The sequence below is a fragment of the Drosophila takahashii genome, chromosome 2R, assembly GCF_030179915.1.
Source record: "Drosophila takahashii strain IR98-3 E-12201 chromosome 2R, DtakHiC1v2, whole genome shotgun sequence".
Classification (NCBI taxonomy): Eukaryota; Metazoa; Arthropoda; class Insecta; order Diptera; family Drosophilidae; genus Drosophila; species Drosophila takahashii.
This window is the reverse complement of record NC_091679.1, coordinates 32,850,108-32,865,446: the sequence shown is the minus strand read 5'-3', so window position 1 is coordinate 32,865,446 and position 15,339 is coordinate 32,850,108. Positions and strand designations below refer to the sequence as shown.

The window sequence follows — 15,339 nt, the reverse complement described above, 5'->3', positions numbered from 1 at the left end:
GACACGCGAATTAATAAGCAACGGGGATGCCCCAGTGATGGGAACTTGGCCAATCGTATCGACGAGGATGTTCTGGTTCTGGTTCATCCATGTTCAAAATTAGCCTTAAAAACTATACGATCACTTCCAGCTTGGGGAAACTTTTAAAACTCTTTCCTCTCTTACTGACATCTTTCTTAATATTTCTTACCCCATTTAAATGCCATCACTAGGCGGGAACTGCCAAAAGCATTTCTTGTTTTATTCATTTATTTTTGTTTGTTGCCAAGCATTAAGTCTATTACAAAGTTTTATTTTTATATGGCGAAACTCTTACAATCCAGGGAATTACTTCTGAGAAAATAGAAGAATATTCTATATGCTCTATAAAATTTATTTTTAATGAGATATTCGGCAGAAATGTTTTGTAGAATTGTAATTTAGTATTTGTAAATTATTTAAAAATGCTTATGTAGCGTTCTATATTTTGGAATAACTCTATACAAAAGAGCGCATTAAAAGTTCGTTGTTGGCCGTCATCAAAGTTTTTGAAAATTTTAATTAAAATTGTGGCCGCGGAAATTTGTGCGCGCTTCGGTGTGGAAGGAAACCCCGTTCCATCGTTCTCCTGGCCGCCTCCTCCGATCCTCCCTGCCCTCCCCCTTCATCCTCATGCAGGCATTGCTGCGCTGCCGCTGCAAGTTGCATGTTGCATGTGTTGCAGGTTTTACAAGACGGGCGACAACGCTTGTTCAACATGCCTGTTTCTCCTTTTCCTCATCTTGCACTCACACTCGCATCCCAACGAAATGATCGACGACGTTGCAAAGTATTAAAGTCAGCGCGACACAATCTGCATATTAAAGGAAAATGAAAAAAATACAGCAACAGCAACTTGTTGCACAAATACCAACGAATGAAGTCAGGGTACAGTGGTGATTCGGGAACGGGAATATTCTTATTTTGCTATTTAAAAAATGTTTAAGAATTATTTTTCGCTATTTTTCTACACCGTACAATTTTTTAGAATTAAGGTTTCATTACTTTATTTCAATTTATTAAAAAAATTGAAATAAAATAATAAAATAAAATAAAATAAATAAAAAAATAGAAATAAGTTCTATACATTCGAATATATGTTTATACAAACATTTTGTTAACTATCTATATAAAACTCGGAAAGAGACCTTTATTTTTCGTCGGACCACGAAAGTTTAACCCAAAATGTTGCTTATATTTTAATAAAATAACAAAAATATTTCAGAAAAATTTAAATATTTTGAAATGTTTCCTTTCGACTTTCCCCTGTAGTTGCGCACATGCAGAAATTAATACACGCCTGACGGGCTCACAATCAAATGAAACGGCCACTGCGAACCGGCCAAGACTGGACGGGATCGGATCGGCGGGTCTGGGGAGGGTATTGTGGGAGAGGGGGACTGGACCCGGCCCAAACCGCTTGCAGGTGTTTGGCCCGGCCTAGAGAACCGGAAGAGACTGGCCCCGGGGACAGGACATTGCTCCCCGGAGCCCCAGCTGATTGGATTAGCTGTGAATTGCGAATTGTGCCAATTCATGCTGCAGTGTGCAATCCGCAAACATTTCATAAGCATTTCATTTGGTTTTATTTCACTTTTCCGTCGCTCACCACGTCTCATATGCATTCTGCTGAACTTTTGCCACAACTTCCGCTGCGGACGACGCAGAGACAAATTCAAATTAAATGTTGCATATGTAACATATGCACAAAAACCCCGTCGCCTTCGCCTTCTCCTTCTGCTGTAAGAAATTTATTGATAGGCTTGGGCCCCAGTTTCAGTACCCAGTTCCTCGGCACTCTACCCCTTGACTCTAAGCCAGTTGTTTGTGTTTCGCATTTTGTTCGGGCTTTACTGCGGCAGTTGCCAGGCAAAGGTCGCCAAAGGTCGCATATTTATGGGGCTGGCTTATGTTTTTTGTAAGTGGAGCAGAAACGAAAACAAGCAAAGTCCAAAGCTCCCCATGCAACGAAAAAATCAGCACATTTCATTTAAGATTATCTATTTTTTAGTACGACACATTATTTTTTTATCCGTTATCGGTGCACCTTTTGTTCAGGAAAAAATTAGAAATTAAATTGGAATCTTGTTTTTCGTTGTAAAATTTTATTTTTTTTATAAAATTCCTGATTTTACGAATATCTTTGAATCCCAGTACTTAACGGTTTTTTTTTATTATTTTTTAAGAAAACAAAGTTTGCTTTAAATTTGATTGTTTAACCCCATGGGCCACATGTCCAAGTGCATCGCTTTTGTCTCTTAAGGTCCCTTTTAAAGCGATTAATAAACTCATAATCAACATAATCGTCATATTCACACCAGCAATCCAGGGCCATAGCAGTGGCAAATAAAAGGAAAAGGACAATCTAAAGCAAAAAACCATAATGTATTGAAAACTTTTCACTGACTTGCCCACTCACCAGTAATTTCATGTTGACTTTAATTTTGGAACTGGCGTGGATTTTGAGGTCTCACTATATTATACCCCACCAAGTCTAAATCTCTTGACCTCGGCACAATCGAGCACGATTAAAATTTAAAATGGGGTTATTCGATTTGTAAAAAAACAACAAAAAATTAAATTGAAAAATTTAAATAATTATTATTATAATCAACATAGTGACTATGAGATTTAAATTAAAATACTGTTGTCCAACGGTTCGCAGTTCGCTGTAACACCTCAAAACGGCTCAAAAAAAAAAAGAAAAATAAAATATATGTTTACAAGCGATAAGAAAAGACACTTGTTAATTTTAATATTGGGAATTTACTTATGAATTCATTTTCAAAATAGCCTGTACTTTAGTTCTTGGAATGTAATTAGCTGTTTAGCAATAATCTCAGTATGGAATAATGGCTAAATGCTGATTCCTTTGGGATCTTTTCAGTTATCCTTTGTCTAAATAGAGAAACCGAAAGCCAAAGATCTCTGTATTTATTCTGGGCGTCGATAGTGAGTCACTGAGGACTGTGCTGGGCTGTCCAAGAAGATTGCCAAGAAGTCGTCAAGGTGGACGGGGGTGGGGGGGGCAAAAGCAAAAGTATCTCGGCATGGCCGGTGACAAGATACAAGTCAAACCGCGTGAGTGATTCAAGTCGAAAGGTATTTTCTCCGTCGCCATTGTGTGTTTGTTGTGCTGATGACGCCGTCGCCACTTTTGCTACTTTTTCCACTTTTGCAAATATGCGAGATCCGAGCTGCAGATGCTGATGCGAGAGAGCAGATACATTTCGGCGTTACAATTTCCGAAATACTTTTCAATAGAATGTCAACAGTTGAAATAGCTGTTGCCGCTGAATAGCAATGTTTTCGGTTTGATTTGTGTAGAGTAGAGTGGTGTAGTGTTGAGTAGTGTATCGTGGTGTTTGGGTCTTTTTATAAATGTATCTCTCAATCTGTGCATCTGTATCTTTTGTAATGCAATTGAACTAAATGTGGCGACTGCGTGTGACATTTTTTCTCCTGCAGCCATAGAAAAACGGCAGCAGCTGTATCTGTATCTGAATCTGAATGTGAATCTGTATCTGTATCTGTAGCCGTAGCTGAAACTGAGGCACCAACTCTGAGGCTGATGGGCATGTACGAGTATCTGTATCTATCAGAGCGTCGCGTCGCTGTTGCTGTCGCTGCCTTGTGGCCAATGTAGCGCAACCATTGATGAAAGCTGAAAGCGACCCAAGAGTTGGTCATTGAACTGGCTATGGCTATCCCCCCACCCATTCTCAATCCCCCCCATCCCCTTCCCTTTTCCCCTGGCTTTTCTGTGATTTTCTTGAAGAAACTAAAGCATTTAAGTAGTTCGATGGGGACAACGGCAAATGGCTCTTTCGCCGCTTATCTGCTCGTTAATTGTTTTGGGTCTTTTTCGATGCTGTCGCTGTTCGTTTTGCTGTCCTCCCCAGAACCGAAACCGTACCAAACCATTCCGAACCGAAGTGAAACAAAAATAAAAATAAATATAAAACGAAATGGGAAAGAAATTTAAATATCTATGCAGTTGGCATCGCTGACATACCCTAGACCAAAAAAAAAAAAAGAAAACTTGGCAACGTTGCGTTTGAAGTGTCAATTTTGAAATGTGACTCGTTTCCAACGACTTTTCGGCTTCTTCTTCCCTTTTCCTTTACTTTTTCTGTTGGCAAACTAACAAAAATGTATGAATAACATTCTGGCGAAATCGGGGTGGGGGGAAGGTGCCCTTTTTTTTCTTTTCTTTTCTTTTAAAGGCGAGTGAAAAGCGGAAACTGAACGCCACATATTCGGGTGGAGTTCAGAAAGCTCGAGGAAAACCTTTGCACTCGATGTTTGCCTAATTCGATGCAACGACGAAATGTTTTAATGCACTGCTCGACGCGAAATCATTTAACATTTCAATGAACAGTGAACTATTCGCCGTTTCTCTCTTCGTTTCTGTTGGCATATCAATTATTCGGCGGCCCAGTATTTTAAAATACATTTCAAAACTCTGCATACGCAATGGGATGGTACCCTACATCTTCGTAGGACCGGGCATATAGGTTATCTTAGAGTTCTTCAGTTTGAAATCTTTTAAGCTAAAAATTACAAACACTATAATAATGGGTACGTGGGTAATGGGTTATGGGTAAGTTTAGTTAAATGATCTTTTTCATAACATTTTAAATATGATTCATTATATTACAGAACTTACTATCTATACATATAGAGGATTCATGGGTATACAAGACCCGAACTCCACTACTCATTGATTCATTGCGGTATTTTGGTTTCATAGCTTTTGGTCGATTGAAAGGCAAGAATCACCCGAAGGTGGGGGGCTCTTTGGGGACCGAGGACAGAGACCTGGAATCCAATGGAACCCAGGGGGACCGACCTGGACTGAGACAAATTTCGATTCCACACCGCGTGAGTGTGCGTTATAAATTGCGTATGCAGGCCCACTTGGTCAGTTTGTGAATACAAATCTACGCGTTTTACATAAGCAACGAGAGGGGCACCCAGCCCCTCTGGATTTATGGTAAATGAGCTGAATGTGTAATCAATTCTAAGCCAGGTTGTCCAAAGTATTTGTGGGCCCTTTTTCTGGCGAACCCGAACCATAATTAAGATTCAATTCAATGCAATTGCAGGGCCATAAAACACGGTCACCAAATTGCATTTTAGGCTAAGAATTGCGTATGCAAAGCGGCAGCTGAACTTGCTGGTTAATAAAACGAAATTGAATTGAATCGAATTGAATTGAATTGCATTGAGCCCCATTTCGAATCGGATTTGCTCCGGTCAAAACGATTGGGAACATGACAGGCCGAATGTAGGTATCTGTATCTCTAACTGACCGAATGTATCTGGCCGAGAAGAGAAGAAAGTTCCGCGGCAATTGTGCTGTGTGCGCTGTGCTAATTGTCTGAATTGATTAGGCCGATTGTCACAAATTGTCATATGATCCAATTGGAATATGAAATGAATAGTTAATGCTTTAATGGGATCGTCATTATAGCGCCGCCGCCGGTCGAGTCAACTTTCGAAAATATGTGGCATTTGGCTACCTCAATTATGTGGCTCCAACTCGTATTAACTTTGCTTCTACGCGGGGCCCCTGAGGTTGGGCACTTGTGGGTTTTCACTTTCACAATATGCTCGCAGATACTCCGCACTCGGATACAGATACTGCTACTAATAGATGGCAGAACAGTCGGTCAATAATAACAACAGTTTTATCTGCAGCTCAAAATGTATCTGTAACTGTGGCTTTGGCTAGAGGTGTGGGAGTTCGACACTAGGTATTTATAGAGTTTTGAAATCATCAAAAAAAGGTGTCGAAAAGTATGCTATAATAAATAAAAAATTTACTTTTGGCACATTTCCTTTGAACTTTCACACTGTAGTATTATCGTAGCATACTTTTAGACACCTTTTTTGACATTTTCTCACTATAAACCCCGTGTCACACCGAACAATTCACATCACGCGCCCATCTCCACTGCTAACAATAACTGCAGCTGTCAACCAGACGTGCGGTTCATTGGCTTCTTGGCTGCATTCGCCACCAATAATAACAACAATAAGCAGCAGAATAAAAGTAATGAAAATACCTAATAGTTGGCTAGTAACTGGGTATCCGAGTATTTGCTTTTTTTCGTGTCCATGAGCCAAGAGAATTATGACCGTGCAAGTTATTAATCATCTACGTGTGACGTTGTAAATGTTTTCTAGCCCCCCTCGCCCATTTTCCTCTGGAGCCCGGGGCGTGAAAGTCATAATAATTTACTCAGCATAGACACATAATTTTTAGCTCTTTAACAAAGCCAAACAAAGAGACAGGGTCAGTTGAACGTATCTGCTGGGCTCATAAAATACTTTTGGCTTTAAAATCAGCCTCAGCACGTGCTCTTCGGCACGCTATGTCCATAAATAACAAATAAATAACTTACTACAAAATGACCAAAAAATGTCCATAAATTGTACTCGACACCAATTAAAAGAAGTCCCATACCTAAGCTATTTAAATTGGACCCTAAATAGTTGTAAAGGCATGCGGCCTATTTACGTGTTGAAATTTTATAAAGAAATATTTTCTAATAATTTTAGATCTATACAAAATCATTTTCTTATATACCAATTAATAGTGTGGTCTTTAATTTTCAACGTATAATCATTATAAAGTGTGTTTCGCTCCGGTAATCATAAAAATGTGTTAAAAATAATAAATGTAAACGGTTTATTTGCAATCAGAAGTAATTGATCTATTTTTAGATTAGAACAAATAATAATCTAGTAACGATTGATACCTGAAACAGGTGGCAATCGAACCACTTGCATTTCGAATGTGACAAATTAGCAATCAGGTGGTAGACTTTTTACCCACTAACCCCCGACATCTGAACAATCCACAAGCTACTGTTGCAGCTGCTTCTTGCCAAGTATCTGAAACCGTATCTAGGCAGCGTCGAGGCAATTAGAATAAATTAAAGAAACAGCTTTTGATACAGGTGAAGTGCGGGGGGAGGTGGAGGGGGCGGGAGGCGAAAAGGTGCCACAGACCACAAAATGTAAATGAAAGAAATACCGAAAAGCCACGAGATACAGATACCAGATATATTGAGCACAAAATCTGAATTCGAACCGTTTGAATCCAAATTGAGGTTTAATTTTCTTTGTTAGGCGAAGGAAATAGAAACAGAAACAAAACCCGTTCTGATTTTGAGATCAGCTAGGTCTCGGTTCTCCAAACCCAAAACTCAAACCCCCCTCCACCCATTCGATTTCCCCTCCTATTAGTTGTTTTTTATAGCGGTCCGCTTTCGTTGGTCACTTTTGTTGACTTAATTTATTGACATTAGTGTTTCTTTTTCCATTTCGTTGTGTATTTTTGATTCCTGCTTTATTTTATTCGATTATAGCTCTTGATTTGCCTTTTATGTAAAAATATTTTCGTGTTCATGCATTCTTGACACAAACACCTGACTCTGTCTAAAACTAAACCGGTTGGCACTTTAGTTCGATTCGCTTTCCTAACAGCTGTTTGGAGCTGGCAGAGTAGTTCGAGATCCCAGATACCAGCGAAGATAAGACTAATGAGATTATGTCCCCCAGATATGATGTTGATTTAGTCATGGACCACAGATAAATATAGATGCAATGGCGAAAGAGATGGTGGAAACGACACTCGTATCATAAATTTATATCCCCAGAGTAATTAATTTTATATGATTCATAAAATTGCACAATGCTTTGATGAAAGCTATCAAATAGCCAATTTCCCTCACCTGATCGCATGTTTTACCAACCACAAACAGTTCGTTTTTCCGTCGTTTTAGTGGGTCTCTATAAATACGCACAGACATAAAACTTTGGGACTTGATAATAAATGTTTTTAGTGTTTATGAAATGAAAACTAAATTTTCTGAGGGAGGGAGAGTTTTGGTAAGTGCCCCGGTGATTGGTTTTTGAAATACCCCTTGCTTTTACAGTTCTCTAATGACTTGTTTTTATCTGTAATAAATAATAGCTTTTTATATGATAGAAAAAATAAATATTTTCATTGGGAAATTAAATTAATTTTTCAACTTGTTTTTCAGGTTTCTGCCGCTTTCATCATACCCCAAAAAAGAGGAACATTTTATAGGAAAAGAATGCAACAAGAGAATCACCTCACCACGCACAACGCCCACATGGCGGCTTTAATAGTTGAGGGAAATTAAAAGTGAAACAAGAAAATGTCAAATTTATTTATATTATAAACTTTACTCACCTCTGGAATTCTGCGCGGCCCCAAAGGCAGGAAACGGCCAAAACTATTCGAGATTTTCGTCCAAACAGCTTTTTCATCTTTGCCTCTGTGGGCTGCTGGTTTTTGTTATTGTTGAAATTATTTCGGTTTGACAATTTATTAGCATAGATTAGTTGCTGGTATTTGTTGTTTTTATGTTTTGCTTTTGTGTATTATTTTAGCTTGATTTTCGTTTATTTGCCAGCGATTTTGATTGTCACAGGAGGGATTTGCACAGTGTTTGCCAGAAGACAGAAGAATCTCTTGAAAAATGTGTCTGGTCTCTGGTCTTCTTTGTGGTGACATAATTAGGCAGCAATTTGCTTGGAATTTGTCAGGATGGATACTTTTTCCTGAGGTTGCTTTTCAAGTTCAGATGGGTCGGCAACTTCGAGTAGTGCACACTGCCTTTCTGGGCTCAGTTCAGCCAGGTGGATCTGCGGCGACTGACTGACATGCTGCCAACTGTCCAGGCACGAAGTCTTTTTCCATCAGGCCCAAGGACTCGTTCAAGTTCCGCATGCAATATAATTTTATTCGCCAAGAGCCCGGGGCAAAAACGATGACGAGTACTTCGGACAGGTTGCGATGGTATGTGGCTGCTTTTCCCGGGGCGGTTTCGACGCCTGCGCACGGAGAATTCAGAGGACTCCCCCCCGATTGCCAACATTTATTTGCATTTGCAATACGGGAAAATTTCCGCATATCATGTTAATCGCCCAGTTACACGCAATTGTTTTACCTGGGCCCAGAAAGTATGTCGCATTTATATTTCCTTTGGCGCTGCGTCGCCCCTGTCGTTTCCTCTATTTAACAGTTGTTTTTGGCAACACCGGGCCTCCTTGGCCGTCCTATCCTTTTGGCCACAAAAAGCACAGCTCTTGGCTGAAATTACCCTATGGCCTGTAATTAATTTTTGGGGCTGGCTTACATTTAAGCACCGCCGAAAACGCATTTGAATTTATTTCGTTTGTCGCGCGTTTTGTTTTGCATATCTTGGCCTTTGAACTCCCCTTTTAGACCAATTTCCTGAAGGCCTTGGCAGGAGTTGTTGACCCTGTGGAAACATGTTCATGTGGATTGCCTGAAAGAAGGCAATGATTTCGGGCTGCCAATATGAATTTATGCAAATCAATTTGCAATGGCGAGGACTCGTAATTGAAAGCCAATTTTCGGGTTTACTATTCGGAATTAGTATGTATTATGCTTAAGTAAGGTGCGTGTTGTTGAAATAAATCATAACTTGTGGGTTTCTGTGACAAATGTCAAAGATAATTGGTTGAAATGGCAAGAAGTTTGCAACAATATGAAATTCCAAACTTCTGAACGGTAATTTAAGTTTTCAACAAATTATAATGTAAGAAAGAAAGAAATAAATCTCAAATGTAAGTTGAATATTAAGAATTATTTTTATACAAAATAAAGTTCTGCAGCGGCAATAAAATATTTAAAAAGTATAATTAAAATAGAAAATATAAATACTATTTTCAGACCAAAATATATGATATAAAATATAAGAAAATATATCAAATAAATTCGAAATAAGTCCCCTGTAGCTATAGCTAAGTTTAAGTTCGTCTGTAAATTTTACATTATAGTCGAACACTTTATAATAATAATAATAATAATAAATTCGAAAAAAAAAGAATATTTTGGCCTTAGTCACAAAATCCTGACTAAAAGGAGGACCATCCAGCCAAAGCCTAGATTACATTGCTCGACATTTTGACTGTTAAATTGTCGTAATTAGTTTAATTAAAGTCAGAGCCGCACAAAAGAATTATAGGCCAGTGTAACTAGTCCATAAAGAGAGCGTCGAATAACGGTCATTAGCGTTGGCTAAGTAAGAGAGATGATGCCGAGTGGCCCATGATTAGCATAAATTGCGTTGGCCTTTCGTGCGGGCGAAATGTGGCCAAAAATTTGGGTCAGCAAATGGATATTCCCTTTACTCGAGGTCCTGGGGGAAATTACGCAGAAAGTGTTGGATGATTTCTCATCCAAGTCGCAGGATTTCTACGTTATGCTGACAGGCCATGTCCTGTGAAGGATGACGTTTTTTCTTTTTTCCACTAAATATATACATTTTTGTGGGCTTTCCGATTCCTTTGTGTGGCTTCGCTGGGTTCCAATTATCGATGGCCTGCCGCGGAGTCTCTCCACTTCCGCTTCCAATTTCAATTCCAACTCCCAACTCAGGCATTAAACGCCTGCGAGTGCAACTCCCAGCTACACAACTTTTTTATTCCATGTCCCAAATTAATTAAGCAGAAGGATAAGATACCCACCATGAGAATGACAGCGAGGACCTGGGCGTGTATGTGTTTGCAATGCAGAGTACTCCAACTGTTGACTCCCTACGCATCATTTAATTACGTTAATTGGCAGCGGGTGGCGGGTCAGTGGGTGGGGCTAGTGGCTTGGCTACTTCGCTAGTTGGCGACGATGACGTTGTCGCCGAGCAGAGTTCAGCTGAATATGAAATTACAGGCGCGAAGTTGACCCTGATGTGCATAGAAACAGCGAAATAGTTGGAAAATAATAAAGGCAAAAATAAAATAATATAACTCAATAACCTAAAAATGTTTTGTAGAATTTGTGGTTAAAAGGTTTTAAAATTCGTTAGATATTCTTGAAGATTGATTTTAATAAGAAATAATTCCATTAATTTTTTCTGAAATTTTTTTTTGTAATATTATTAATATTATTTACAAATTTTACTTATTTTGGTTATAGAATTATTTTGAATCAACATTTTTAATATTTCAGTTGACATTTATTTTGAAAAATTGTAAAATTAGTTAGTAAAAATGTAAAACCGTTGGGCTAAGCAAACTGTTCATAAAAATGGGCAAACAAAATGGCTAACATCCGGAAACCATTTTGCAACATATCTCCTGTAAATCAGCATCCCCTTCTGTGATTTTGGGTACGCTACTGCGCAGCATCCTTGGATGGAAATTCAACCCCCTGCAGCAGAAACACCCTTCTAAAGCACCCAAAATCACCTCAATGGAAGCCCCAACCAGAGAAGGCCATTAAATGCCCCGACTTATGGCCAACGGCAACCGAGTGAGACATTCACGAATTCCTTAGCCACACACAAAATCGTACAAGGCGCAGACAATAAGTTGTGGCCCCCACAGCCACCACCACCCACTGAACCAGCCACCCCCATCCCCTATTCCCCATCAAAGTTGAGCTAAACATTTCTAATTTATTGATGTTTCCGTCGCCGGGAAAGTTCTTGTCCAACTGCCAAATGTCTTTGGCTCTCTTCGTGTCGCTGCTTTTTGCCGTGGAGGCAACACAAATTTATGATGATTAAGAAAAATCACAGAATACTTAGGCAATCTATAGATAGTACGATATATGGCCCTGTCTATGGGCAACGTGTGCGCCTGAATCTCGAATCTCGAATCTCTGTCGCCCATTTTCACTCTCATTCTCATAATTTGTTTGTTGTTTCAAAAATAGACAGCAAGCCAACACGACAAAAAAGAAAAGAAAGGAATGGAACGGAACGGATTTCTGCCTGGGGTGTGTGGGCGGCATTTGGATGGCTCTATATAGTAGGTACTCCTGGATCCGCCCTCGCAGGGATCCATCAATTACACGGCGAACAGCTGGAAATGTAATCAGGCATGGCAGGGCTGGGATTTAGTACCTTCTCGAGCGACATTGGAAATAAGATAAAGAGTTCTCGGATGATTCAGCCGCAATTAAGTTAATGCTCAAAGCATATTCTTTTATTTTTTTGCAACCTTCGCATTCCGTTGCCCATTTCCATTTCCCCTTGAGGAAAGTTGTCAGCAAAACCGAAGGCAGCAACAAAAATTTGTCATTAAAAATGTCAACTGATTTATGTGTACACTGTTGGCCAGCATTTACGGTTCAAGTGTGCGTGAGTTTCCTTAAATATGTGGTATTCCGCAGCTTTGCCTATTTCTTAATGACCCGTGCGAGCGGGGAAACCTATTAAAAGATTTTAGCAACTGACTGAATCAATAAATAACTGAATGGACTGGATTTGGATGAAAACCGAAGGCGACAAACAAAAGACGGCAAACAGAGTTTTTAATTTTTTTCCAGACCGTAAAGTAGGTTTATGGGTAGAAAAACACAAACACGGCAAATGAGTGTAGATAAACTTTAACTACCCTAGACCCAAATGCGGCACGAGCAAATGAAACAAAATGAAACAGAAATAAAAATAAAACAAAACAGGGCAAAATCAACAAACCGAACCGGGCTCAAACCTGCAAATGGAGTTGCCAAAGCGCCCAAGCCACTTATTTCGAACAGATGTCAAACAGTTGCCCCTCTGTTTTGCTTCGGCCCTAAAAAACACCTTCCTCATAAGCATTTAAGGTTTTATTTGGGTGTTAAAAAACCTTGGTTCAGTATCTCTAATGTGAAATGCATTTGTTTAATGTAATAAATTAATAAGTAATATCTGCAGCATTTTAATCTAAATTTATTGTTTAAACCCGTACCTTTTTTCTTATTAATTGAAAGCTGTAAATGCAAAGTTTTTAATTCTCATCTGATATTCGCTAGCCTAAATTTAGCAACCTCCCTTATATTATAAATGGCTTAACAAGCTGATTCCATCTGCCATTTCGATTGATAAAGCTATGAAAGTAGAGTTTCCATGTCATGACTACGATATTCAGTCAAATTGCATGCCAACCGATTTTTATTTAAACGATCCGACTAGCTCTGCTCCATCTCCTCACCCCTAGAAAACCCAATCCCGAAGCCAAAACGTTGACATAGTTTTATCCCCCCTCCCTCCAAAAATAAAAACCTCGCTGGGTAGCTAATTTCGAACACAGTTTTTCAGTTATAGCGGGTTGAATAGAAGCCGCCCCTAATCGCGTTCGCCTCGCTTTGCATGTTCAGCGTGCATATTGGCCAGGACTTTGCAGCAAGGATATAAAAGTAACGAAAAACAACGTCGACTGCCAGTTGTCAACGCATATCCATTTTGGGGCTGGAAAATTCACCCCCCCAAGAACAAAGAACCCCCTCTTGTTTGGCCTGGCCAAATAGCAACAAACGAAGCCAGTTAAGTGTCCCCACTTTTTGGTTTTCCGAGCCACCACCACCACCGCCACTGAGTTTTCCACTGGGTTTTCCGCCGGTTTTAGCCCCCAAACCCACCCTCCATGTCCTCTGGCATACACAAATTTTCAACATTTTCGCTAATATTTCCGCTGCCGTTCATTTTAATGTGAGCCATTTGTTTGTTTTGCTGGTGTGTCGGAAAGTCGCTTCTATGCGGGTCAGTTGGTTTCCTGTCCACTGTGGGTTCTCTTGGGCGGTTCGAGCCACCCCTTTATGTTGCGGCGCTTATCGGCAGTTTGCGGTTTTGTTTTTGTTGATTTAGTGGGGCAGCCTGTTGAACTTTTCGCTCCAGTGCGGCGACACTAGACAGGACACACCCAAGGCCCAAGGGACAGAGGGGCGGTGTCACCCCCTTTGGTACCACCCCACCACCCCGATCCACTCCGCTGTAACCCCTTTTTATTTGAATGGTCATATTTTGTTGGTTGCAGAGAGGGCAAATAATTTTATTAGGTTTCCAGAAATTATTATACCCTTGCAGAGGGAATTATAATTTTAGTCAGGAGCTTGCAACGCAGTGATGGAGAATTTGGCACAAGAAGACTGCAAGAATTTTGTTTCTGTTTTATAAATCGGCACAAGTCCCCAAAAAGCACAAAAAAAAATCAAAAATAAAATCAGCCACCATGTTTCTATGTTCACCATTCCGTTTTTGTTGTTAACTCATCGCTGGTAATTTAACGGACATAATTCAATTAATAATATCGAGTTTAGTCGTATGATTCGACTATCAGATACCCATTACTCAGCTGAAGAACGTGTGAGGGAGACGAATTCAATATACCCTTTTACTCTTTAGATAGCGACATCTATTGTCTTATTAAATGTATAGAAACTCCACTAATGCAATAGCGCCAGCTATCAGAGTCAAACGTCACTAGATAAAGTGGTGCGAAGAACGGCTAAGCAAAGACACGAACCTGACTGTCTTACATTCTACATTACATTCTGTTTACGCGTAGAAAACGTCCTCTACTTTTAACATTTTTTTTTAACAGCTGTTAAACGTCCGCAAAAATGTTAACTTAACAGTTACGTAACAGCGGTGAGGCAAAAAGCATAGGGCACCTTGCTACTCTGTTTGTTCACGAATCACCCTGTGTACCAGTGTGGTTCGAGTATTTGACGCCAAAATTGAATTCAATTTGAATTGATGGCACACCCTGTTAACCAGTTTGGTTCTATGGTTTGGCGCCAAATTTGAACTAAAAGACAATTGGTTGCAAGGAAGAACTTACTGTGCTACAAAATTTGAGCTTTATTTATTTACCTCGTTGGCTACTAGGAAAACTTAATCGCTTTGAATAACCATTTTGGGGTTTGTCCATGCGCGGGTCCACGGGATATGGGGAATAAATAAATCAATAAAAAGAACGTGGTACTCAAAATGTATGCAACAAAAAAATTTGTTCTGAAATTTGTGACGTGCTCGAAATAATTTCCATACTATGCGTTAGAAATTTTCGTTTTTGTTATTGTTTTCCGAGCCCTAGCTGAAACTTAATGTAGGATCTTATTTTGTATCTTATCAATGTATCTTACATACCGATACAGTCTCGATATTCTCTGTCATTATTGGGAGCAACATCTTTTAATCCAAATTTAAAAGGATTTTTTTATAAAAAATATTTTCAAGCTCCTTATTTATACTTCGTACTCAAAGTACCAAAACGCTATACAAAGTCGCAAGGACCTCACTCGTAGCTCATTCCGAATACCGCTAAACTTTTTGTAAATAAACATGGCCGCCAGGGGATGAGTCAACTAGCCGGAGAGTCAGAAATCCGGAAGAGAGAGCGGCCAAAGAGAGCAGGAGACTCACTTGTTATGCGTGGGAGCGTTGCGGAATGCGCGCGCTTTTTGTAATTGTGGAAAGCGGAAAAGCGGAGAGGACCAAGGAGAAGAAGAGGCAGGGGCAGGGCGGCGCAGACAGGAAGCTTTTC

General features: G+C 39.7%; 1 long non-coding RNA gene across 1 annotated transcript; it reads right to left on the bottom strand.

Annotated features, from left to right (window-relative positions):
- Window positions 1–2,103: 2,103 nt before the first annotated feature.
- LOC108060658 (uncharacterized) lies at window positions 2,104–3,638 on the bottom strand. The gene is made up of 2 exons (XR_001770108.3): window positions 2,438–3,638; window positions 2,104–2,383 (listed from the first exon to the last, which is right to left on the bottom strand). It is a non-coding gene; the product is annotated as an uncharacterized lncRNA (long non-coding RNA).
- Between the last annotated feature and the right edge of the window lie 11,701 nt (window positions 3,639–15,339).